We start from the raw sequence: 25,589 nt of genomic DNA, 5'->3' as shown, positions 1-25,589 counted from the left end.
TGATCAAAGCCTTTGCCTTGGAGATGTGGGGATGGAGCCACAGGGATGGGACAAACCAGCAAATCTTTTGCTGGGGGCAGGGGTAGGTCAAGGAAATCAAGGGGCTGGGAGGTAACGTGGGGTCAAGGGAAAGAGTTTTTCCTTTATGATGTGAACTACCAAGACATGTTTGTCAAGGGGAATGGATGACCCAGAGAGAGAGAGAGAGAGAGAGCGGTGATGCAGAGGACAGAGGGAATCATTGCAGGAGAAAGTCCCTGAGAAGATGAGACGAGACAGAATCCTGTTCACAAGTGGAGGGTTTGGTCTTAGAAAGCGATGGGGATGCTTCCCCCATGCCCCCACCCATTTCAACAGAAAAGAAGGCAGAGAATGTGAGAACAGATGCAGGTAGGTGGGTGAACTAGGGGTGGGAAGAAGAGACAGGTTTCTGATTTCATTGATTTCTCTATGAAGTGAGCATCAAAGCTGTCATCCGGTGATGGGGACGGGGCGCAAGCAGAGAAAATGGTAATTTGAGGAATGAGGGAAATTTTTGAAATAATTTTCATGGAGCGTTAGAAAGTGAATTTACTAGGCAAGTACTGAAACATTACCTGGCCGCGTTCAAAGGTAGGCTTCATCATAAACTTGAACTAGTTCACGCGGGGGGGGTGATGTTCTTTCCAGGGTCCTAGAGAGCAGTCAGCTGACTGGCTGCAGGCGCCAAGTGGATGGTTGGGTTTAACCAGGGTTGCTGTTTTTCCAGGTGATTGTGAAAGAGGGAGAGGGGGGCCAAGGGCATCCAGGCTGCTAGGAAAGCCATGGTTTGGGGGCAGGTCTGCGCAATCTGGGCTGAGAAATGAAAGAGCATAAGAACCGTGTTTGCTGGATAGTGACCGAGACGAATGTGGACCAAGGGGTCTCAGCAGGTGGGAGGATTGTGAGTGCAGGAGTGCTGGAGTCCTGGAGGGGAAGTCACACAGGGGTCCTTGAAGTCGAGACTATATTTATGTATCTATTTTGAGGTGGAGAAGTTAGAGGAGAGGCTGTTACTGGTGATGATGGATGAGGTGTACAGTGTGACCATGTGCAGGGAAGGGTGGGAAGGGCAGGAAAAGATCTTTGGTGCTAAGGGGGGGTGGTCAATGAGTCGAGGGTCCAAGGTGTTGGACAGATCATCTGCAGGGACACTAAAGATGTTGAGAACGATGGTCAGAATATTGGTGAGGAGAGAGAGAGAGAGACAGTGTGGACACCAAGGTGCCGAGGTCAACTGGTGACTAATCTTTAATTCTTAAAATTTCAAAGTCATCCATCCAGGAAAGTGGTTTTGAAAGACTTTGGAAGACTCTCACCTCTTGTTTGCAGGAAGCACTTTGGGGCAGCTCGGACAACAGCAGAAGTTCAAGTATAGCTACTGTTTGGAAATAGGGTGGGGGAGATTCAGCCCCTTCCTCTCACCTCCAGCCTCGGGGCTGGGGTGGGGGGGCTTTGAGAAAGTTCCATGGACCCGTCCGTGGCACACAGAGAACCACTGATGGAATCCAGCGGCCCTTGTTTTATGTGTAAGGAACAAGAGTTCTGTTTATCCAAGAGCAGAGCCAAGAACAGAGCCAGGTGTCCTGCCTCCCACTGGACCTGGGCTCCATCACCCCTGCAAACCTCCCTTCCCATTCTCTGCTGCTTTTCCCTGAGGTTTCTTTTTTTTTTCTTTTTCTTTTTTTTTTAATGTTTTCATTTTATTTTTGAGACAGAGAGAGACAGAGCATGAGCGGGGGAGGGGCAGAGAGAGAGGGAGACACAGAATCTGAAACAAGCTCCAGGCTCTGAGCTGTCAGCACAGAGCCCGACGTGGGGCTCGAACTCATGGACTGTGAGATCATGACCTGAGCCGAAGTCGGACGCTCAACCGACCGAGCCACCCAGGCACCCCTCCCTGAGGTTTCTAAAACACAAGACTGACCACAGCATTAGCGGGAAGCTCCTCTCCAGCCCGTCCCTAGGGCTTTCCCAGAACTAAAGGATGTCATTGTCCCATCATCAGAGGGGGCTAAGCTCAGATGAAAGCCATGAAGAGATGGCTGAGAGATACCCAGCTACAAGGTCTGTCCTGGGGTGAGGGGTGGAGCAGATCTGGGTCCAGAGATGAACTGCAAGCAGGGACTTGGCCATGACCAGACTCCTAGAGCCTGGGCTGGACATGGGTAAGGCAGGATGGACCCACAGGCTGGAAGTCAGCATGCAGGGGTGAGGCCAGCACCCAGCTAAGTGGACTGCCCAAGCAAGACATCAGTGTGGCCAAGAGACAGAAGCTCTCTGCAAGGCAGTGGGACAAAAACCAGACTAGGAGATGGAAGGATTGGGAGGAGGTGGGGAGATAGAGTTGGAGGGTTTCCAGAGGTGCTGTGGAGCACAGGGGCTTTTTGTAGGTCCTACTGGGCCTCACCTATGAGAAGAAAGGTGCTAGACAGGACTCTGTATCGGGGAGCATGTCCAGACCAACAGGTCAAGCTCAGTAATGGGGGACATGGAGGCTGAAGGCAGTATTCAAAGCCAGCTGGACATCCCTTCATGGGTTTGAGCCATCTGCCCATGGACAGGGGAGCCTCACCTGAGCTGGTATACGGGAAATAGTACCTGTGCTCATGGGAAGGGGCTGGTAAGTGTCACACAGATCTCATTGTCTCAGCCAGATGAGCCGGAGCACAAGTCAAGACTCTCAGTATAGCAGCATACTGGCAGGGAAACTGAGGCAGAAGGCCGGGATGGGTGGGCAGGGGCAGAGGGCTCACTTCCTGTCACTGACCCCCACCTCAGTTCTGGCCCCAGTGCCCAGAGGATTCCAGGATGTCCCCTCTGCCCTGAAGCCCTTCCCCCTCACCCCTGATGTCGGCAAACTCAGCCCTCTCGCACATCCCTTCCTAGGACAGACCTTCCCCGACCGGCCTGTCTATAGAGCCCCCGTGCCTCATCCTTCATTCGCCTCCAAGTCCTTAACCTGCTTTATGTTTCCTGGAAGCACATGTCACTTACTACCTGACATCTTAGAATGTGTACATTGACTTGTGATTGTCCACTTTCCACACTAGCGCTAGGCTGGAAGCTCCCCTAAGGCAAGGAATTTGGTTTCCCTGTCCTTCCAGATCTGCCGCGCTCGGCCCCCAGCAGAGGAAGGGGCCCTGGTTGCCATGCTGCCGAGCTGTGATGCTCACCCCCCTCCCTCAGAACCCGGCTGTTGCAGGCCCCAGAGCTGGTGACCGGAGCTGAGCCCCTGGAAACCCCAGGCCGTTTGTATCAAGGCCGATAAGCTTCAGTAAGTGGCTCTAAAGATAATCAATTGTTTTCATTCTGCGTGAAACAACCAGCACCAAGGAACCTCTATTTAAAAACCACACACATACGCCAGATCCATCCTTTGTTAAATTGTCGCACATGCTGATCTGATTTGACCTGGCAGGTTTAATGTGCTTCCTGCTCAGTGCCAGAGAGGGGGCTGGGAGGGGCTGGGGGTGGGGGGAGGGGATGCAGCAGGGGAAGCTGCGGGGTGGGGGTGGGGGGGGGTGCAACTGAGCAGGAAGGAGAGGAGGATCTGGAATTGACAGGGAGGAGGGAATCTCACCTCCCCGCTTTACCCACCTCAGGTGAGGGCTCCTCTCTCCTGTGGGAAATCCTGCCTTAATCTTCCTCCCCCTCCTCCTCCTTCTCCTCCTCCTCCTCCTCCACCTCCTCCTCCTCCATTGATCCAAGAGAATTAGTGGCCTGGCTGGAAAGGACCTTAGACTGCAGGGTCCAAACCCTTGATTTTCCAGGGAAAACAGAAACTCAGAGAGGGTAGGCCGCTTACCCAAAGTCACACAGCAAAATAGTGGCTGAGTGGAGGCAGGGCCTGGGACGCTAGAGGGCTACTTAGTAGTCTTTCTAGGAGCTACTGGGGAGGGATTCTTATCTCTTCCACAAGCAGGAGGTCTTGACAAGGGCAGGGGCACATCTTTCTCCTTCCCTGCCTCTCAGGCACACTCTGAGATAGACACCCAGTGAACATTATTAAGTGAGTGAAGGGAGGGGGCCGTGGGGTCCCAGAGAGGGGGAGGAGATCTGCGGGGCAGGGAATGGAGCAGCTTGGGCAGACCAGGTCCTAGAGAACACAGGAGCAACAGTTTTGAAAATATAAGGCACGTCATGCCTGTCCTCTGCTCCAGATCCTGCACTGGCTCCCAGTTCATTCAGAATAAAAGCTCAAGTCCTAAGGATGGCCTGCAAGGCCCTGTGTGATCCCACCCTACCCTTGTTGCTACTCCCCTCCCTTCTCCTCACCCGCGCGGCCACACTGGTCACCTTGCTGTCCCTCCTGCCTCCAAGCATGCTCCCCCATTTTACAGGTGAGCAGCACAGACTCTGAAGGAGTCAAGGACATGAGGGGTCACCACAGGCTGAGTCAGGTGGCAGCCAGGGAAGCTGGGAGGTCAGGCAGGTAATGGAGGTGGGGAAGGCCAGGGGCTGCCTCACCCCAGACGTGTGGGCACCAGAGGGAGCCTGATGCCCTTTGTCTGAGCCTGGGAACAATTCTTTGGCGGTGGGTCCTCTGATGTTCCTGTCCTGGCAGGCCTGGGCACGGTGGGGCTGCCGAAGGACCTGGTGCACTCCAGAAAGAGAAGAGGCAACATGGAGACGCTTGGGGCTGAGGAGGGACACGATAGCAGTTCCCTCGTGTGATGGCTGGGAGTGACTGGAGATTCGGTCCCAGGGAGGAGCACTTCTCCGGAGGAGCTGTCACCTGTGATGAGGGCTGCGGTCAGAGGGGCTCTTCCTCTCTCCCGGACCCCCCCCCCCACCCCGCCACCGCCGCTCTGCCCCTCCTCTGTCTCTCCACACCCCTGCTGGCCTGAGGCACGGACATGGCCATAAATAATAGTAATAAAGAGAGAGTCTGTGCCAAGTGAGATGATTTTATGAAATTACATTTTTGAAAAGGTTAATTCTTCCATCTCCCCACTTGTACTCCAATCTGGAGAGGCAAATGTGGATTAATTGGTCCCATTTCCTCCCCGGCCTCCGAGGGACACTGACAAGATGTTTGCTTGCACCAGGGCCTGACTTGTCCATCAGGCTTGCCGGAAGCAGCCTGTCAGTCAGGGCCCTCCTTCCCCCTGGAGCTGGCTGACCTCCCTCCCTGTCAGGCTCAGGGCCAGCGGGGGCCCTCCCGACCCCAGCCTGGGAAGTCCTGGCAGATGGAGGGACAGACGGCAGAGACAAGAGAGGGGGCCCCCAGAGAGACTTCTGGAAGTGGCTGTGGAGGGCAGGACACGGGAGGAACAGATGTGGGTGAGGGGGTCCCGGTGGGAAGCCTGAAGCTGGGAGCCCCCGGGAGACATGCAGGGAGTAGGCAGGGTGGGTGAGTCAGACAGGGGAAGGGAATGGAGACAGATGGACAGACAGACGTGAGGGAGGAGCCAGGAGCTGGCGGGTAGACCTTCTTTCTGGTCTCTACTTTCCACCTTTTCGTTGTTATTTTTCCCCCCAAATCAGGCAGAGGAAGTCCGGGGAAGACAGACCCTGAGGGAAGGCATTTACCTCAAAGGGAGACGAAGAGAATCGGGGAGGAGTGTTTTCTGGGAGCACCAAGTGTGACCTGTGTCCCTTCCCACTTATCTCCTAACCAAGCCGGCCCTCCTTGTGTCCCCAGGGCCCTGGGCTGCCCAGCTCTCCTCCCCTCCCTCACCATCTTGGATGCCCGGTCCCCCTCCTCCAGGCGAAACTGGGGTGGTGTCAGCAGCTCCGCCTTGTGTCCCCGACGGCCACTCTTAGCTGTGCCACCTCATGCAGACACTGCCCCACTCTGGGCCTCAGTTTCCTCATCTGTGAAGCGAAGGGGCTGGACGAGCTTGTTCGAAGTATCTTACAGTGCTGAGGTGTGGAGAGCGCTGGGTGCTTAGACGAAAGGGGTGCTCTGGTGTTTAGCTGTGTGATGACTTTATTTTGGTGGGAGATCATCACCGGTTTTTAAGTACGATAAAGTGGACCAGTAGGGAAACAGAGAGGCAGTGAGAGGGAGGCAGGCTGCGTGGGGGTGTCCGTCTGTCTGTCTCTGTGTGCCTCTGTGTGTCGCGGGGGGACAGGGGAAATATGCCAGCAGGTGCTCTTGTGTGGCTGAGTCTTTCCCCTCCTTGGGTTAGCTCCTCCCATGTCCCGCTCCCCAGGGTGAGCCTGGATCCCAGTCAAGACCTAGCCCACCACGCTGAAGCCTTGGGAGATACAGGAGTGGACCTTCTCTCAAGGAGACAGAGGAGGTCAGACTCTATACGGGTTGTGTTTCACCTCCAGACCAGACCCGGGGGCTTGTGCCATAACTGGAATCACCCCTGATGCGCAATGGGTACAGGGAGGAAGCATTCATTCTACCTGAGGGTTGTAGGGATCAAGGGAGGGGCTTCCTGGAGGAGGAGACATTTGAAATATAGATTGATTACACACTCTGGGCCATGGGAAGCTGGGCAAATGGCTCAGTCAAGGGACGGAGAGGCAGGCAGGTGCCCAGGGTGTGTGGGGACAGGTAGAGAGTGAATCTGTCAGATGGCTGTGCCTCGGCCAGGTATGAGAAGTGAGAGGCATAGAAAGTCCTCTCACGGGAAGTGAGGCTGAGAGGTGTCTTTGTTTCAGTGGAGCAGAGGCAGAGGGAAGGGCAGGCAGGGCATGGATGGGGAGGGGACAGGCAGATGGCCAGCAGACAGGGTCCCTGCTGCCTGGTGGCCCCAGAGAAGGAAGGAGTGGGCTGGAGAGAAGATTCAGCCCCCCTGGCACCCTCTCCCCGTGGCCCCTGATGGGGCCAAGCCACCTATTTCCTGGCTAGGGTCCCCTCCTGACAGGCACTCTCCCTGTTTATTCCTGTTCAAAGAGCAGGGAAGACCTATTTCCCTCCCAAGAGCCTATTTATTCTGCTTTCTCATTTTCCAATCCAGTGACTTTACAGCTTTTTTTCGTTTGGCTTCATCTTCCCAACAAGAGGAACTATTCCCTCTCCTTCTCATCCCCCGGCTGGGGAAGAACTGGGGATGCTGCTGTGGCTGGGAGGCCTGGGGCCTGCTGCGCACCAGCCAGGTGGGCCTGGGGGCCCCACTCTCCATTCCGGGGCTCACGAAGCAGGACCGCTTACTCTCTCATGGCCCTGTAGCCCCAGGACCATAGAGAAGAAGCGGGGTTTAGATGAGACAGAGAGAAGCAGGGAGCCGGGGAAGGGGGGTGGGTCTCCCAGTCTGGCAATGGATGGTGGGCTTGGGGCCCCCTTTGGTTTGCTCCTATCATCTATCTTTCCCCACTTTTGAGAGCGACCCCTAATCCCAGCCATCCACCCGATCCCACCATCCTTGGATTTGCTGATGAAACCCACTGATGGCTTACCGCCCTAGGTCACAGTTCCTTGGGCTTCTGACCATCCCTTCACACCTTCCTCTTTCCAAAAAGAAGGGGTCCTACACCTTTCACAGCTATCTGCCCACCTCTCCTCCCTTTCGTTGATCTCAGGACTGGTTCATTTTGTTGAGGGGAAGGATAGACTCCCTGGGGTTGCCATTTCTGGAGATGAGGAAGACCAGGGAAACAGAGGCTGAGGGTGGGGGTGGGGGTGGGGACAGGAAGCAATTGTTTATGGCCCTGATAGGCCCGGGATGCCTGTTAGGCACCCTGGGGAGATGTCCTGAGAGTCAAATTGTGAGTCTAGAGCTCTGGGTGAGGCTAGGGCTGGGGACAGGAACTCAGACTCATCAGCATAGGATGGTATTTCCCCAAGGCAAAGGGAATAGATAAAGAAAAGAGATGGCCCAGAAGGGCCTGGAACGGGACAAAGTTTTGTTGAAAGAATGAGCAAAAAAAAAAAAAAAAAAAAAAAAAAAACTGTGCAGGACTGGCCAAAGGGGAAGGGGAAACCAGGAACCTCTGTCATCTCTGTTTCCAGTGTCTTCCTAATGTGGCTGGTCCCTGGTGGTCTTTGGGTCCCTTCACCTATCGGGCTCATATCCTCAGGGAACAGACCAGACAGAACACAGACTGAATCAGAATCTCAGCCCCACCCCCAACTATGTGGCCTTGAGCAACTTACTCCATGCCTCTGAACCACGTTTCCTCATTGCGCATGCAGAAAATTCAACAAAACCCATGGGACACCTGGCACCTAGTAGCCACTCCATAAATGTCAGTTCTCTTTCCCCTCCTCACTCTCCCTAAAATAAACCACCGTGGTATGCATCATCTCAGAAGGAAGTCCTATAGAGTTTGAGATATTTGTCTTTAAATACACTATCTTACACTTGCCCACACCGAATCTCATCTGTCACTTTTCTACCCACTCACACACACCCTTGTGGGATTCTGTAGTGTGTATCCCCATTGGCTTGACATTTCACTTCCCCCAAAAAACTTAGTGCCATTTGCAGATTCCCAGCTCTCGCTGTGTACTCTGTCTTCCAGATGATTTATTAAAATTGCAATCGAGGTGCTCCATCCTGACCACAGGGCATCTCTGTTGGCCGTTCTCCACCCAGAGAAGTGGCTGGCACATCTCCAGCATCCTGTTCATTTCTGACCTAGGCACAGTGCCTCTGAGCTACCCGCCATCCCAGAAGCCATCCATAAGCCCGAATGAAGCCCCCAGGAGGCCGTGCCACCTGCCAAGTTCCCCAGAAAATCCCTGTGCTTTGGGAGCCAGGGGTCCCACCCTTTTCAGAGACACCTCCATTCTCCTCTCTAGCATCAGAAATTGAAATGCATTAGTCCACGGGTCTCAGGTCTCCTCTAAGATTACTCTTGTGGGGATTGTAGTCCCATTGGGTCCTGCTTTGATCCCACCATTTTGGTTCACACCTGCTCCCACTGCCCCACTCCCCTTGCATCTGTGGCTTGAGGGCCTTCTCTGGCCACTGGCACATGCTCTGCCCAGACAGGTACACAGGCCAGCGGTGCTGGAGAATTTCACTGTGAGAGCCGCTCTCAAACACTGACTGATGGGCCCTCCCATCCCTTATTCTTCAGCAGGGAGAACACTGATACGGATCCTATACAGTCACCCAGAGGTCCCAATGGGACTGAGCTCCAGTTACCCACCATTGTAATGTGCTTGAGAACACACTTTTTATCTGCTGCCATCTCTTTCCCACCTCACCTCCCCTACACCCCTCCTGTGTTTTCAGGGACCACCTCCCCAGGAAACTATGTGCCCTCGACTCCTTATCTCAGGGTCTCCTTCTGGGAGAACCTAACCCAAGACACCCCGGCTCATCGGCTCATGATAACCAAGGACCCTTGAGCTGCAGCTGGCCCGATTCACCCTGTGTTCTTCTGGGGACTTGAAGTCCAGCCTCTGGGCATACTCCACACCAAGAGTTCTCCCCGACTCTAGCCAGCAGCCTTCCCTGGTCCAAGACTGCGTGGGGTGCTGGGCCAGAACTCTCCTCCGGGCCAGGGCATTTCTGAGAGTCGCCCGTCAACGTGGGAAGAGTTTATCTTGTCACTGGCTGCATTGTCTGCTGATTTATCTCTATCCAGGGGAGTAGGGCCCAGCTGCAGACAGCAAACATATTGAGTAAATTCCTAATGAACTGATTACTCAGCTTAGCATTTTAACTGCAGCATTAAGCATTCTCTCACCCTCATAAACATGTTGAACTACTGAAGGGATTATGGCTTCCAGGCTGGCCACTCTGTCACTGGGAAAAATTAATCTCGAGATTTAATCAAAGCCAAGACCACAAACTGCAGTAGGGAAGGGCCTTTTTCTTTCCATGATGCCCAGGAGATGGCAGGGAATCCATAGCTCCCTCCGACTTGTGAGTGACCTTGAGACGTCATCTGGTCCATTCTCCTAGGCCTGTGTGCACACAGACCCTCACGCCCCGATGACTGGAACCTTTTCTAGACACCATCCAGATGAGAAATACCCTTCTGTAGATAGAAGGGTAAACCCAAAAGGAAGTAGGTTAACGAGCAAGGTTGGAATGCGATGTAGACAGCAAATGCAGGGTTCTTCCCTATCCTTAGCCTCTTCCGTTAGAGATTCGCTGTGACCCACAAATCCTCATCTGGGGGCTTTTGCAGTAGCCAAGACTACATTTGGATGCTTTGCGTGTCTTCCCCGAGCTTCCCCATCTCTCCTGACCTCTGTCAGCTTCTGTGCGATCGGGCTGAGGAGGAGTGTGGATGGCAGAGCCTGTCTGTGCGGCTGTCACCTGGGCAAGTGTGTCAGCGTGTGAGGCCAGCAGAGTCTGCGAGGATTGCATCCTCCAAGGAAGGGACCAGATGTTGGATTCCATGGCTCAAAGCTCGTGGTCTTAGTTTAAATGTGCTCATGGGTAGGCCTGTGTGATTAGTAAGCAGCAGCTAAGAACTGTCCAGTGTCTAGCTCCTGAAGGAGAAGGCCTGGAGGCCCTGTGTGGCTCCAGAGAGCCCTTGAGCCTAGATTCTCAAAGTCTGGTCCTAAAGGGCAGTCCTGGGACATCCGGGCTCTCACTACCTGCAAATAGTGTCCAGACAGCTAGCAATGCAGCATCTGTGGCCTCACCCAGACCTCCCGGATCAGGACCTTTTTTTCTGGAGTCCCCAGATATTTCATGTGTGCCTCTAAGTGTGAGAGGTGCTGGCCAGCCATCCAGAGACCCTGCTCTGAACTCAGAAGGCGGGGGCAGATCCACCGAGGAGCTCTCCCTCCTCAAAATCAGAGCAGCCAATGGCCAGGGACAGAGAAACACTGATGAGCAGTAACCGGGCAGAGGCCTCCGGAGATGAGAGCTCTCAGCCAGCTCTGTCCCTCGACCTGTCACCACACTCTGTCCCTGTCAGGGCCTGCTGTCTGCCCGCTAGTAAATCCTCGCCCCTGGAACATGATCGTTTCCTTGGCATTGGGGACTCAGGGGTGACAGGAAGCCTCTTACTGAACCCCTGGGTACAGGTTGTGCCAACGGAGACCGAGAGCTGTGTGCCCACTGTGCATGCCGAGACAGCCCCACACCCGGCGGGTAGAGTGGACGAGAGACAGCCATCCCCTCTGAGTCAGGCACCTTGTTAGATTCCAAAGGCAGATGGTGGGAGAGACTCTGGGGGTCACCTTGCACTTGGACCAAGAATGCTCCCCGGGAGTCAGATGCCCCTTGTGCGTGTTTGGGATATCACAGCAGAACCTGTCTCGAAGCTAACTGAGCCCCAAGAAAGGAAGGGAAGTTCCAGCCTCTGAGCTGCCAGGCCTCCCCCTCCCTCTCCCCGACTCTCCTGTCAGGTCCACGCCACAGAATCGCTGCCCCTCATTTCCTGCCACTTCTTCTTCTTTTTTTTTTTTTTAGATGCAAAATCGGGGATGGCAATAGTAAGTGTCTCCTAGGGGTGATGTGACAATTAAATGAGCTGATTTACCGAAAGCTCCTCAAATAGAGTCTGGCACATTGTAAGTGCTCAATAAATGCTGTCGCTTGCCATCACTGTTGTTCTCGTGCTCCCACTGGCTCCCCATCAGACCAGGGCTGTCCCTTCTGGAGGCCGGGCATCTCCCACCCCCTTCCCCAAGAAGCCCCGTGACCCCGGGAAGAATGGAGGCCAGGCTGTGAGGGTGCTGCTGGCCCCACTAGCTGCCTTCCCAGTAAAGCCTGGGGAGGCGGGAGTGGAGAAGAGACAGGGCAGGGAGGGCAGTGGAGAAGGGAGAGAAACAAATGGCAGGAGAAGGGGGTGGAAACAAGGGGAAACAGAGAGAAGGGAAGGGAAGTCCCTCCAGCATCTATCGTGTATCTGGTTTTTACACGCAGTTTCTCATTGATGCCCCACAGCATCAATGTTAAATCTTAGTCACCCATTTTGTGGATGGGGAAAGTGAGGCTCTGAGCGGTGAAATAGCTTACCCAAGGGTCAAGCTAACCAGTTTTCACAGATTCTTTCTTCTCAACCACCCTGGAGCCTTCTAGGCTTTGGAGGAAGAGGAGAGAACTCCAAAGGACAGAGGAGGCTTCAGCAGGGACAGGGCATGGCCCCTTGGGTGACTCAGGCATGTCCGGGCACCTCTGGCAGGCCCGTGCCACCCAGGACCTCACTACAGTCACTTCCCCGCCTGTGTGCCCGGTTCCTCTGAAGTGCTCCTTGACCCAAGCCCGAACCATCTCCCACTCTGCCCGCCCGTGGCTTCTGACCCGCCACACCTGGCCAGGAGGAACGAGAGGCTGGGCCCGGGGACCTGTGAGGGCAGGCGAGGGGAGGGGTGCAGGCACAGGCGGGGCGAGGGATGAGTAGGAGGGGAGGGCGCAGTGGGGGGAGGCTGCCAAGGCCGCTGGAGGTAGCGGAGTGCTGACTTCAGAGAAGCTGGCAGGTGTCACCATGGCAACCGCAGACCAGTGACATCTCCGAAAAAGAAAAAGGACAACAAGTTTGAAGATTTTATTTGCTGGTTTTGCACTCTTTGCCAAGAAGAGAAGGCTGGGTAGACAGGTTGGGTGGGGGTGTCAGAGGAAGGCTCCCCCTGAAGAGAGGATGTGGTTGAACCCCTGAGGAAGGTGGTGGAAGCTTCTGCACGTGGGCTTTAGGACCCCCAGGCCATGGTTCCCTCTCCTGAGGCAGATCCATCTACCCTCCATCTTCCAGATCCTATTTTGAGAACTGGGGACTCCTCAGGGCTTGTCAGTCCGGTCTGGTTCTATGCACAGTAACCCCCCGAGAATCCCTGTTCAGACTTAGGCCCACCAGGAGGAGGAAACTTCAGAGGTCAAGATTTTCCACGCCCCATCCTCCCTCCCCCTGCCTAAAAGTACCCCCTTCATCTACATGGCATTTGACATGCATCCAGGAGACACAGGAAACAAAAGTTCCGACTCCCAGAGCCACACTGCCTGGCTCCGTAACATCCTTGGTCTTCCAGCCATGTGGGTAAACTAGTTAGCAACTGTACCTTGGTTTCCCCACTGTGGGACCGGGTCAATAATGATATCTGCTTCACTGGGTTGTGGGCCTGAGTTTCCAGCCCCAGCATAGGGACCTCTCATATGTGGGCAACCCCCACCTTGATCTTGCCCTGACAGCCTCCATCCAGCACACTCACCGGGTCTCTGGAAGGGAGAGGAAGAGGATCCCATCTTCTTAGGTCTGCCTTTCCAGGCTGCTCTGGGACCACATGCACAGCTAGAGTCCCTGGGCCTCAGATTGTTTAAGCGGCTTTCCATCCCTGGAATTTCTAAGATCCTGAGCAAGAAAAATGCACACATACACGCACGCACACACACACACACACACATGCATACTGATTTCGATCCTCAGAGGAGGACCTGTCTGCATTGATGAGAGTGTGAACCAGAGGCTGCTTTTCGATAAGTAGTTTCCTTCCTTCCAGACCCAAGCCCGCAGAAGATCTGTCTTCCTGAACAGACCCAGACACTTGTCAGGGACCCATCAGCAATGGGTGACTCACTCAAATTAGCCTGGCAGTTGCAAATAACATGTAAGTGCTCTAGAAAGGTTCTCTGTGCATGTTTTCCCCAGAATTTTTTTAACGTTCCCTGTAGATGTAGATAGGTGATATTGTTTTAGGCTCTATCTTAATTGCTATGAATTTCAGAGGAACGAGGCTTGGCCGTAAACGCCCAACCAGCAGTTAGCCAGTGCTTGTAGGTCCCACCGGACCTCCTCTGAGAGTTGGGGTTCTGTGTGACCCATTTTTAAGGTCTTATCCTTATTTCCAGGGGAAGGAATGAGGGGCCCGGAGGTCATGGGCTCCTTCGAGATCACACGGTGAGCCAGTCAAAGAGTCAGGCCTCAAATTCTAAGTTCTCCCGGCGCTAGACATGATCCCTGACCTACAGGGCAGCCTATGTGGTGATTAAGAGCCTGGGCTCCTGACCGGACAGGTAGGGCCAAGTCCCAGCTTTCCCAGCATCTAGCTGTAGGAAACCACCTTTCAGGCCTCCATTTCTGCATCTGAAAATCAGGGAGAAAACGTCTAACCCGGTGCTGTTAAAAGAGCCAAAGAGTAAATATATACCGAGTTCTTAGAACAAAGCCTGGTACACAGCAAGTGCTCAATCAGTGTTTGATTTCAGCCTTCCCATGGAGGCCATGAGGCTTCCATCCATGGCTCTGGAGAAGAGGAGTAGATACATGTCTCTACCCCAACATCAATTCTCAAGGGTCCTTGAAGTTTTCCTAAAGGTAGGCCTTTAAAAAAAAAAAAATCATGGGTTTTAAGCCAAAACTATCTTCCCCAACTTATCTCTCAGCAGCGTGGATTCTCAGGGCTGGCAGGGCCTCCCACGGCACAGAGAAGAAAGAGCGTGCAGCCAGATGGACCAGCATTAGAATTCAGGCTCCACCCTTCACACGAGGTGACCCTGGCACATTCTTTAACCTGCCGAGGGCTCCAGGTCGGCTCTGTGATGAGGGCTGAGCCAGTAGCCCGGCAGCCCCAGGCCAGTCTTACCCTGAACTTGATGGGTTCTTGCTCTGGGTCTCAGCCTCCTTACCTTAAGATGAGGAGCTCATTCCACACGGTGCTAACAACACAGGCTCAGGTTTATGGCCCCCCCCCCCACCCATAGCACCCCACCCCCAAAGTGCCCCTCAGAGTCCTGGGTGGCAGCATCAGATGCTCACAGCAGGAAGGAGATAGGAGAGAGACTCCTAGCAATTCTAGAAAATGAGGGCCAGAGGGGGTCCTAGAAGGTTACGTGGGCCACTCCCCATTTTACAGATGAGAAAACTGAGGCCGCGGTCAGGGGTGGAGAGAGTGCCTTGTCCAACGTCAGAGCTGGGACTAGATCACCCGTGTTCTGCCTTGTAGTCCCAGTGCCCTTGACACTGTGTCAGTTCATGCGTGTGAAGGCTGATACCCTTCCTCCTCTGGGTTTTTCCCACTTGGCAGCTTGAGGAAAGCGAATCATCCCAAGTGTGTTTCAGCGCAAAGATGGCGAGACACTCTTCTTATTAACTGTAATGATCATGGTGATGACAATAACTCTAATTCATCGAGTGCTATGTGTCAGACATGGTTCTAAGGGCTTTATATTCATTTAATCCGGTCGGGTGGGAACCGTTCTCGTCTCCCTTTACAATGAAAGGACTGAGGCACAGAGAAGTTAAGCAACCAGCCCAAGGTTTCCCAGCTGGTAAGTGCAGGCATGTGGTCTTGAGCCACACAAAGTTCTAAAGCCTGCCCTTCAACCGTGTGTCCACGCTGACTCCTGGGAGTGTAATTTTTCTGCATTTCCAGGCCGTAGAAGCCCAAGGAAGGGAATTGTGCTGGATTCAATTCGGTTTAACTCCATTGGTATATTTGTCGAGACCTGCTAATATGATCAGCTGGATAGCCAAAAACACTGGCGGGTTCCAAATTAAATAAATGTATCAGGATAAAATAGGTTTCTGGATTGACTTCTCACACAAATGTGTGCATGTGTACACATATGCAGACACACACACACACACACACACACACACACACAGAGGGGGGAGAGAGAGAGAGAGAGAGAGAACCAAGACTATGGTCAAGCAAAGAACAGAATGAATTCAGAGAACCAGAATGCCTAATTCAAGTCCCAGCCCTGTTGCTGTCCAACTGGAGGCTGCTTGGCGGGTTCATCTGCCTGCTCTGTGAGCGATGGGGCTGCATCTATATTATTTGTCCCCAAATTTCCAGTGGTTCCCACTCAGCAAATGGATTATTTCCTCACTTCGGCTTTCTAGCTGTGTGACTTTGGGTAAGTTACTCAGCCTCTCTGTTCCTCAGTTTCTCCCATCTGTAAAGTAAAGATAACGATTTTACTTACTCACGGGGCTGTCTGTTGCCAGGATTAGATACATTGACCTGTGTAAAGTGCTTAGGGCTCCGCACAGAGTTAAATATGCACCAGTGTTAACCAGGACGGTGGTGAGTACATTGACAATCTCATTACTGTAAAATGGGCCAGTAATAGTGTTTACCTCCTAGGGTTATTCCACGGACCAAATAAGATAATAGCTAGCACGGAGTATGGGCTCAGCCCCCCACTCACATCACAGATCAGGGACAGAGGAAGGAAGGATGTGCAGACTATGGGGACACCCTGCCACTCTATCCGTGAGGAAGAGGGAGGTGACAGGGTGGGCCCTGGCCTGGAGCCTGTCACGGTAGTAGCAGATGGGACATTTCTTCCCCTTGCGTCAGTTATTTCTATGACTTCCCACCCCAAAGCTGCCACTTTGCACGTGTGACCCAAACTGTGTCTTTAATTATCCCACGGAGGAGGAGAAGCCGCAAACAGGTTTAAGATATCACGGTTTGCTGCGTTGCGCTACACCCCGCATGCATGTAAACAACATCTTGTGGCATTGTCTGATAAATTAAACATCTCTCCTTCCCGGGCTCGGAGAGGAGCATCGGGTCCCCAAGAGGAGCACGGGTGACTCAGCCAGCGCCTCCGCCGCTGAAGAGTTTCGCATGGTGCCCCTAGAGCTAAAAGCTTGGCGAGGGACACAGAGTGGAAAGTGCCAGCCTCAGCTCAAGAGTGGTCTGTTTCCCCAGGAGCAGACGACAGGATGTGCCCAGACCAGGCTGGGATTCGTTATTGGGGAGCGGGGAGCCGAACACCTCGGCAACCCCAGGTTCTGGGAGAGCACGCTTCTCCGCATCACACCGCCCCCAAGGCTCTGTCCCCTAGACTCTAGCCCCTCTGTCCCAGCCCATCACCAAGTCCTAACTTATCAGCTCGGCTCTGCCATCCACTGTGTGACCTTGTGACAGACACTCAACCTCCCTGGGTCTTGTTTTCCTCCTGGGCCCACAGACAATGAAGATAACCTTGTCAAAGGCAGGCAGCTGGATCACACTGTCCCCTGGGCTGTCCCATGAGCTCTAAGAGCCACGAGCCTCTTCCCAGCCAGCCTCCAAGGAGATCTCTTGACTCAGAATATGAGCCAAAACAAAGACATCCTGAGAACAAAGGGGAGCCAGCTTTGATGAGAAAACCCACCACCTAGATGACTATTCTTCCATCCCACTGGTAGTTAGAAATCACCCAAAAAGCTTTTTTTAAATAACCCCCCAAATACCAACACTGGGACAATTCCCAGCATTTCTGACACAATTGTTTTGCTGGAAGCTCAGGCTTTGGCGTTTTGCAAAAGCTTCCCCTAAGGTCTAACACACAGCCAGGATTGAGAACCACTGACCTAAATAATCCATTCCCTGTTAATTAAGAACTGAAGGTGATTTTAATTAATAAAGAAGATAAAGAAGATGGGAAGAGATTCTGGGGAACCAGACGTCTAGGTCTTTTGGCAGCCTGACCTGAGATGTTCCTCAGGGTCCAGCCCAGACAGGCTGGAAAAAGGACACCGCCCGCCCCCACCCACCCCTGATTCTTCTCCCTGCTGAGTGTGGGCTGGGGCCCGGATGGAGTGTGTCCATGGGCCACCAGCGACTCCTAGGCCCCGGGGCTGGGAACTGGGGAGAGCAGGCAAGGGGAGAGATGGGCTCTGCCTGGAAAGGTAAAGGAGGGAGGGCTTCTCCAGGCCGAAGGCTTGAGCTGAGGGTGGAAGGAGGCATACAAATTTGCCAGGTGGAAAGCAGAAGGAGACAGCAAGATTTCCAAGCAGGGAATGGGAAATAGCAAGCAACTCAGTGCACGTGACCTAGGGGCTGTCCTGCTCCCTCAGCACTCATGGGGCTCTCTGTGTGGCCAGCTCCTTACCAGGCTATGCTGGTGTGGGTGGGAGGCCCGCCCACCAGAGAGCTTGGGCCCCGCCCTTCAGACTTGCAGTGAGGCTGGGAGGTTCAAAGGGAATGTCAAGATGGTTCCATGCAAAGGGAACTCCTAGTGAGGGCCCCTAGTTGGCCTGTATCATTAGGAAGTTGCTTGGAAGTTGAGTCTGGAGAAATGCATAGGTCAGACAAGATGCAGGTGACATCTCAGGGGACTGGGTAAGAAAAAGCCCTGCTTATCTGATGATTTAGCCCCTGCCGTGGCCTGGGGCAAGGACAGGACAGGGAGCCCCATGTGACTGAGGTACAAGGAGGGAGATGGCCTGAGCACAGCTGCACCAGGCCAGGCTGGGACTGGGCAGTGAGGGGTCCCCAAAACCACACTGAGCTGGTTGGACCCATCCTGAATTTGGGGCTTTGAAACAGACATTTCAGTTTTTAATCTAGTCTGGATTATCTTCATCTTTTTTTTTTTTTTTACCAATGCAATTGTAAAATATAATTTTTAATCTCTTCTTATGGAGGAAGGAACCCACAAAGGCAAGCATACCTAGGGCCAAGGAAAATCACATCACCCTTGAGGCCGCCCAGTCGGCTGGGATTCTAAGTCCCCGGAGGCTCGTCTGAGCCCGCCTGTAATTATCTGGGTATTTTTGGGCAAATCACCAACCCTCATGGAACCTCAGTTTCCCCTTCTGTAACCCGGGAGCAGTAAACCCTTCCCAGAGGCAGCACCCCCATGGGCGCCGTCCACCTGGGTTACCTGGAGAGCAGTGCCCACTGAATGTGCAACAGGGCCTAAGGGCTCACGAGAGTGAGGAGTGGAGAAAATAAGAGCCATGCAACTACTTTTCTTTTTAAGTTTATTTATTTGTTTTGAGAGAGAGAGAGAGAGAGAGAGAGCGCGCGAGAGCAAGTGGGGGAGGGGCAGAGAGAGAGAATGCCAAGCAGGTGCTGCACTGGCAGTGCAGAGCCCGATGCGGGGTTCGAACTCATGAACCGTGAGATCATGACCTGAGCCGAAGTCAGATGCTTAACCGACTGAGCCTCGGTCTTAGCACTTGGGGAAGGGGATCGGGGCTCCTCACACAGCCTCACCATCCCGCTCTCTGTACCTCCCATCAGATCTTCCCCTTGAAGGAAAGAGTATCTCTGAGGTTGCCAATGCTGATGAAACCCTTTGTGGGAACAGCCTGCGGCACTCTCTGTGCACCCCACCCGTGCACATCCCTGGCTCCTTCAAGACACCCACCAGTCCCGGAGGCCTGGGACCCCGTTTTGTCCATCGCCAACCCGCCGGCCCCAGCACACAACTCATCTTCATACACGAGCTGGCACTGTTAGGCCACAGGGCGTGCTGGTCTGTGGTGCTGAGCCCAATCCCCTGGCCCCGACCCCATTGGGCTTACCTCCGGTTCCCCGTCCCCTGGGACACTCTGAGTCCAGCTGTCATCTCTCTGCACAACAGCGACCTGCCCTTGTTATGCTTGGGTCAGTCGGTTTCCGTGCTGGTGCTGGGGTCCCCGGCCCAGCCCAGGCCACACGCTGGCTTCTCACACACTCCGGGGGGCCATGCCGACCTCTGGTGGCTCCTGTTCACTTGACTGTCCCCTCATGGAGCTCTAGTCCCCACCAACCATGAGTAAGGGCAGCTTCGGTGGGGCCGTCTCCCTCCTGCCGCAGGGTGGCTGACAGGTGCAATGTCCTTTTCTTGGCAGACCCAGAAAAGCACAGGGTCTTCTAGCATCATCCTCTCAACAAGTTTGAAGCAGCAGCAGCTGGGGCCCAAAGCGCGTGTAGCGTGTTGAATGGTGGCCCTCGGAAGATAAATCCACCCACAACCTCAGAACGTGACCTTACTTGGAAGGAGAATCTCGAGATGACATTAACCTGTATTGTATTTAAGCCGGGCCCTAGCCCCAAGATGGGTGTCCTCATAAGAGACAAAAAAGGAAAAGATGCCAAGAAGCACAAAGACAGCCATGTGACGACCGAGGCAGAGATTGGAATGACACAGTCACGAGCTGAGGGGCTCCAGGGGTTGCAAGGAGCCAGCGGAAGCAGGATGAAGCATAAAGCCCTCAGAGGGAGCACGGCCCTACTGACATCCTGATTTCAGACTTCTGGCCCCCAGACTGTGCAAGGATCGATATCTGTCGTTTCAAGCCACCCAGTTTGTGGCAATTTGTTACAGCAGCCCCAGAAAATGAATGCAGAAGGGGCGTGCTCTCCCTGAAAGTGCCCCTCTCTTCTTTTCCCGGTTTGATAGCTTCCCCTCGTTGCATCCATTCCAACCACTGGCTTGCCCCCAAACCCCATGTCTGAATTACCAACAATGGCAAGGCCATCTTGCATTTACCGAGTGCCTGCTATGTGCCAGGGACTGGGTTTTTGCAGCCCACTGAGTGTGCAGGGCAAGTGTGAGAGGCAGCATGTGACGGTGATTCAGGCCACGGAGGACCTGGATGGCCACTCTCTACTTGTGTGTCCCTGGGCGGTGGTTTAACCACTTGCTGCCTCAGTTTCCTTATCAGTAAAATGGGGATGATCGTAGTAATGCCCACCTCCTGGGCTGCCGAGAGGATTATGTGGATTAACCTGTCTGACGCCCTTGGAACCACAGCCTGAACCCTGCAGGCATTGGCCGCCATCCTTTACCCATGGCTCAGGTGAGGAAATGGAGGCTCAGGTGGAATATGTCACTTTCTCGGCACAGCTAGCAGATGGCTGGGCTGGAGTTTCATCCCAAGTTTTTCTGACTTTAAAGCTGAAGCACTTTCTAGTCTGACACACACGGTCTCCTTTCCAGGAGCTTCCCAGAGACTTGACATTTAAGCTGTGAGGAGGCATGATGTTACCTGAGATGCTTAACAGGGCTTCTCGCCCAGGGGTGGCAGCCGGGGGCCGCTTGTAAGTTCACAAGCACCCTCTCGGCCACCCTGGCAGAGAGCAGAGCCCCAGAGCTGGGCTGGGGCCCAGGAGATCACCTTTCTTAAGGAGAAAGAAGGCAGAGGAGGAGACCCAGAGGCATGGGACTAGGAAAGCGAGGTGTGATCCGGCCTGGGAGAGCCAGGAGGGGGCCAGACACAGAGGCGTGGGGACTCCCTGGTGTGTGTTGTGCGTCTTCCGGTGGCGCAGGGAGGGCCTCTGTCCCAGCATCTCACCCAGTGAGACCCATTTCTGTAACAGCGCGAGAAACAGGTGCTTAAGTAGCTGTTGAACGACGCAGCCCGGAGGGAACGAGGGTGTGAACGCCAGGGTGGAAAGAGACAGGAGATCGCAGGCCAAGGAGAATCGCAGTCATGGGAAGTTGGACGCCAGTGAAAATGAGGTTTGGGGAATGACATGGTTCTTGACTGTCAGCCTGCCAGGGGACCTGAAGGTGGGGGCTGCGGCCGCAGCCGGGAGAGAGGCCTAGGGGAAAACCGATATCATTGTGTCAAACAATGCTCAGGGTCATGATACACCAGGGGCTCCCCACTGGGTCTCCCTGGCACCACAGGCCCCAGTTTCTTATGTGATTTGTAACAACCGCAGTGTGGGAGGAGGGGCAGGTGTATACGCCTGGAAGGAAGTGCATATGTGTGCTAGGCTTTGGAGGGTCAAGGCTGTGGGTGCATCGCAGGGAAATCTGGATCTGTGTGGGGAGGGGGGGGGGTACTTCACAGACCACTCCCAAAGGACATTTGGCAGGACACCCCCCCCAGAATCCCTATCAGGCTAAAAATGACCACACTGGCCCCTCTGCTCCCCACAAATCTTCCCCCTTGTGTCGAGTCAGCGCTATGGCTGACATCCGGGGTCTTCCGACATCAACTCAGCCAGAAGCAGAATGAAAAGTTCAGGCAGACATTGAGTGGTTCTCATACTGCAAGAAGACGTCCCCAGATTTCCTGGTTTTCACCAAGACCCACCTGCTGGATTCCTGAGTTGGTGGGTGGACTCCACCAGTTGTTTTGACCTAAAGACACCCGATCCACCCCTGGGGAGGAAATAAGACAAGAGAAATGGGAGGGGCTGGAAGGAGGGCAGAGGGAAAAGGGGCAGAGGTGGGGAAGATTCAGGTTTTTTCATAGCACAACCCGAATTTCTTTCTCTTCTGTGCACACACACACGGAAACTTATCTCTTTTTTTTTTTTCAAAAATTTTAAGTTTATTTATTTATTTTTGAGGAAAAGAGAGAGAGTGCAAGCGGGGTAGAGGCAGAGAGAGACAGGGGGAGAGAGAGAGACAATCTCAAGCAGGTTCCGCGCTGTGAGCACAGAGCCCGACGTGGGGCTTGATCTCACGAACCACAAGATCATGACCCGAGCCGAAATCAAGAGTCGGATGCTTAGCTGACTTTATCAAGCCCCCACATGTGGGGTGGGGGCATCTGTTTGTCCAAGTTATTGAGCCCCTGTGACCACACCCACCAGCACATGGGATGCCTGGGGGCAACCGGGGTCACTAAGTGTGCACAACTAGGTCTCACGGTTTCTGGGCACTCGGGCATCGTCCTAAGAGGCTTGCCTTGCAGGGATGGGGTTCTGTTCACCTTCTTCCTTCAGGCAAGTATATTCTGGCTGCGGGTGTGGGACGAGCCATCATACAGAGCACATCTCTCTCAGTGTAAGCAGTAATGGAATCCTTGGGTCCGTCTGGAGGACAGCCCCCCGCCAGCCCGGGTGGCAGTTCCGGCTGTGGTACCGGAAAGAGTGAGTCCGAACAGTGATGACAGTAGCAAGCACTTAACCTATTACCTGCAGTATTAACTCATTCCATCTCTGCAGCAGCCCAAGGAAGGGGGGACTGTTATCTTCATCCCCATTTCACAGCAGGGGGCTTCAGGGAGCTGTCCCCGCCCACACTGCTCATCAATGACAGAGCAAGGATTTGAACCAGGGCCAACTGGCCCCCGTCTGTGCTCTTGACTCTATACACAGCACCCCTCACAGCGTCTTAGGGAGAGATTTTAGCAGTCGGAGTAATACGTCCTTTACAGAGCATTCCATGACAGCATCCCTGAATCCTGGTGGCCCGGCCCTCACTTGAATATATCCACTGATGGGTGGCTCATTACTTTGCCAGGAGTCCATTTTTCAACAGCTTGGGTTTTTGTAAAAGTCGTTTGGATGTCGAGCCGCCAACTTGCCTCCCTGTACCCTGCTTCCCTGGCTCCATTCCTGGAGCCACTGAAAACAAGTCCATTCCTTCTGCCTGATACCCCTCAGGTATTTATTTGTAGGCCAGCCCCATCCCCGGCACTGCAGACTTGGATTGCACAAGCATGGGGTCCCGTAGCCCCCAGGTCCTACCTCCTTGCTTGTCATAAGCTCCCACACCCCTTTCCTGTCAGGCCCAGACCTGCTGGACATGCTCTCCTTTGCCAACATGCTGTCTTTAGGCTTGGAGGCTCGGAGACACCCTGCTGTGGCCCCGCCTCTCCTGGTCTTTGGCCTCATGGATAGGGTGAGGGGCTGGCTCCGGAGCTCTGACATTTTTCCAGCTCTGACATTCCCGGTTGTATCTGGGGTGCAGCGCCACCTGCCTCTGTCCTGTCCCTGGTCCCTCGTGCTCCACTTCTGCCCCCGGTGCCCTCCTGGAGGTGGGCCCCAGGCCCGCCAGAGCGGAACAGCGAGAGCAACAGCAGATGCTGCAGGGGGCCGAGGCCAGAGGAGGCCGCAGGTGCTGAGTCTTGGGGAGTAGGGATGGAGTGGGAGAGTCACAGGCCCCCCCCCCCAGCTGCTGGCTGCCTGGCCTTCTGAATTTCTCGACTTCTTTCTCCTTCCCTCCCTCAGGGAATCCCTCTAAGCTGCAGACAGGAAACAGCCTCTTAAGTTGTTATTAACTGGGAAACATTGGCACCATTTCACTGTTGGTCTCCGTTATTGTCGCATGGGAGAGGGGGAGGGAGGACATTGTGTTTCCTTAGATGTGCCACCCCAAGCCTCCATGCCCCGGAGACCAAGCTGGCTGGGGCAGGGAAGTCCCAGGTGAGGTCCTGCAGGGAAGATGGGTGGGTGGGGGTGTGTACGTGTGACAGGTGAGGAAACGGAGACCCAGACAAAGGCTTCAGGTATCCACAGGCCTGCGATCACCCTGTTTGATGGTCTAGAAAGAAAACTCTGCCAGCTCTGGGGACATCTCTGGTGAGAATTCAGAAGGAAAGGACAGGCTTTGGGGTTCCCAGTCTGTCGGGCAGGTGGATGCCACGGTTGGCAGGGGCCCGGCTGCAAGTGGGTGACTAACCTCCAGCGCTGACCGAGGAACTCGGTCGCCCTGACCACTACAGGGCAGGGAGCAGTGCCACCCTGCGTCCATAGAGCAAGGGGTGAGAGCAGGGTGCTACTGAGAGCTTCATCCGTAGGGAGCAGCTGGGAGCCATGGCAGGGCGCCAGAAGAGATCCCCCGCACCCCCACCTCCAGTCTCCTGTGGGCGCCTCCCATTGACCAAACCCAAGAAAGCCACTGGGAAGGGGAGTCCAAGAAACGCCAGGGTCAGAGCAGGGCAAAGAACAGATTGCAGAGAGGGTGCCCTCACGGACAGTGAGCAGCAGGAACACCAAGGTGATGATCGTGTTGGCTTCCTGGGACGGCTGTGACAAATGACCGCACACGGGGGCTGCCAACAACAGGAGTCTGCCCTCAACAGTTCTGGAGGCCGGAGGACTGAGTTCCAGGCGCTGCTGTGGCCGGCCCTCCTTCCCTCCCTCTGCTGGCTCATGGCTGAGGAACTCTACTCTCTGCCTCTGCCTTCATGCACCTTCTCCCCGGGTCTCTTCTAAGGACACTTACTGTTGGGTTTCGGGCCCACCTGGCTAATCCAGACTGGTTCCATCACCTTAACTGAATTACATCCCCAAAGACCCTTTTTCCAAATAAGACCACATTCACCGGTTCTGGGGATTAGGACAGGGATGGATCTTTTTTTTTGGGTGGGGGGCACCCTTCCACCCACTATAATGGTTATCCAGGTAAGCGTCTGTCCCTCTTCTAGGTCACCTACACATGTCACTTCAGTGCACTTCAAAGTTGGCCTGGAAGGAAGAAAGGGCCAACACTGGGTCCATTTTACAGAGGAAGCCAGAGAGGAGAAAAGATGCCTCAGAAAGGGCAGGGTGTAGCTCTCCTGCCGCACCCCTCCCCCACCATACACAGTGCTTCTCAGCACTGGGCCTACTCCCTTTGCTGGTGTTGTTTTCACTGGATAGTTTTTCCCTCTTTGGACTTCAGGCGCCCAGACCTGGTTCTCCCGTTTCAATGGTCTTAATGTGACCCACTTTTATTTGGATATTTCATTTTCTTTAGTAACGGAATAAGTATGCACAGAACCACCACCCCCAAAAAACAGCTTGACTGTCACCCACATCTGAGTTCGATCCCACCCCATCCCACACCCCTGCTCCCCAAATCCGAACCTGCCTTCCCTCCCCTCTGCCCCATCCCATCCAGGCCACCTCTCCGTTTGGACCACCACTGGGCTTCCCCTCAGCTCTGGGAATGGGAGGGCATCCCTTGAGCCTCCAGATTCCTATAAATTTGATCATCTGGGGAACTTAATTGCCCCAGAGATCCTGAAGCTGTCATGTCAGATCTAGGTCAAATCATAGGTGGGTCAGGAGAGCCCAGGTGTTTTTGGTCAGACATCTCTCTGGTCCCTCCGACTCATTAATGTCTTATGTTGGGTTCCTCCAGAAACAAACAAAAGTGAGGATCTGAGGTAGGTAGTTTATTTGGGGGTGACCTTAGGAAGCACTGGTAGAGAAGCAGGGAGGTGAGAACAGGAACCAACAGAAGCCATTCTGACTCCCCCTTTTCCATGTAACCTGATGTATTCGCAGAGGGTTAGGGTGCAGATACGCTGGGATACTAATCCGCCAGCTCCCATCCAAGATTGGTTACAAGGGGAGGTAATTTCTCAGCGTTTCCGGTCTGCCC

The 25,589-nt window shown here is 54.2% G+C and overlaps 1 protein-coding gene across 4 annotated transcripts in view; it reads left to right on the top strand.

The window, feature by feature from the left end:
- LRFN2 (leucine rich repeat and fibronectin type III domain containing 2) overlaps positions 1 to 25,589 on the top strand; it is a 190,143-nt gene that overhangs the window by 98,760 nt on the left and 65,794 nt on the right. For 3 of the 4 annotated variants that reach the window (XR_006597743.1, XR_006597744.1, XR_006597742.1), the window contains exons 2-3: positions 3,126 to 3,295; positions 4,586 to 14,195. The exons of the other annotated variant lie outside the window; for it this stretch is intronic. The gene's annotated coding sequence lies outside the window, so the exon portion shown is untranslated. Of the gene's footprint in view, positions 1 to 3,125; positions 3,296 to 4,585; positions 14,196 to 25,589 lie in introns of those variants that run through there. 4 annotated transcript variants of the gene reach the window in all.

This window comes from Felis catus, chromosome B2 (genome assembly GCF_018350175.1).
Source record: "Felis catus isolate Fca126 chromosome B2, F.catus_Fca126_mat1.0, whole genome shotgun sequence".
NCBI lineage: Eukaryota > Metazoa > Chordata > Mammalia > Carnivora > Felidae > Felis > Felis catus.
Note: the sequence above shows the minus strand (reverse complement) of the source record. Positions and strands in the feature narration are given on the sequence as shown.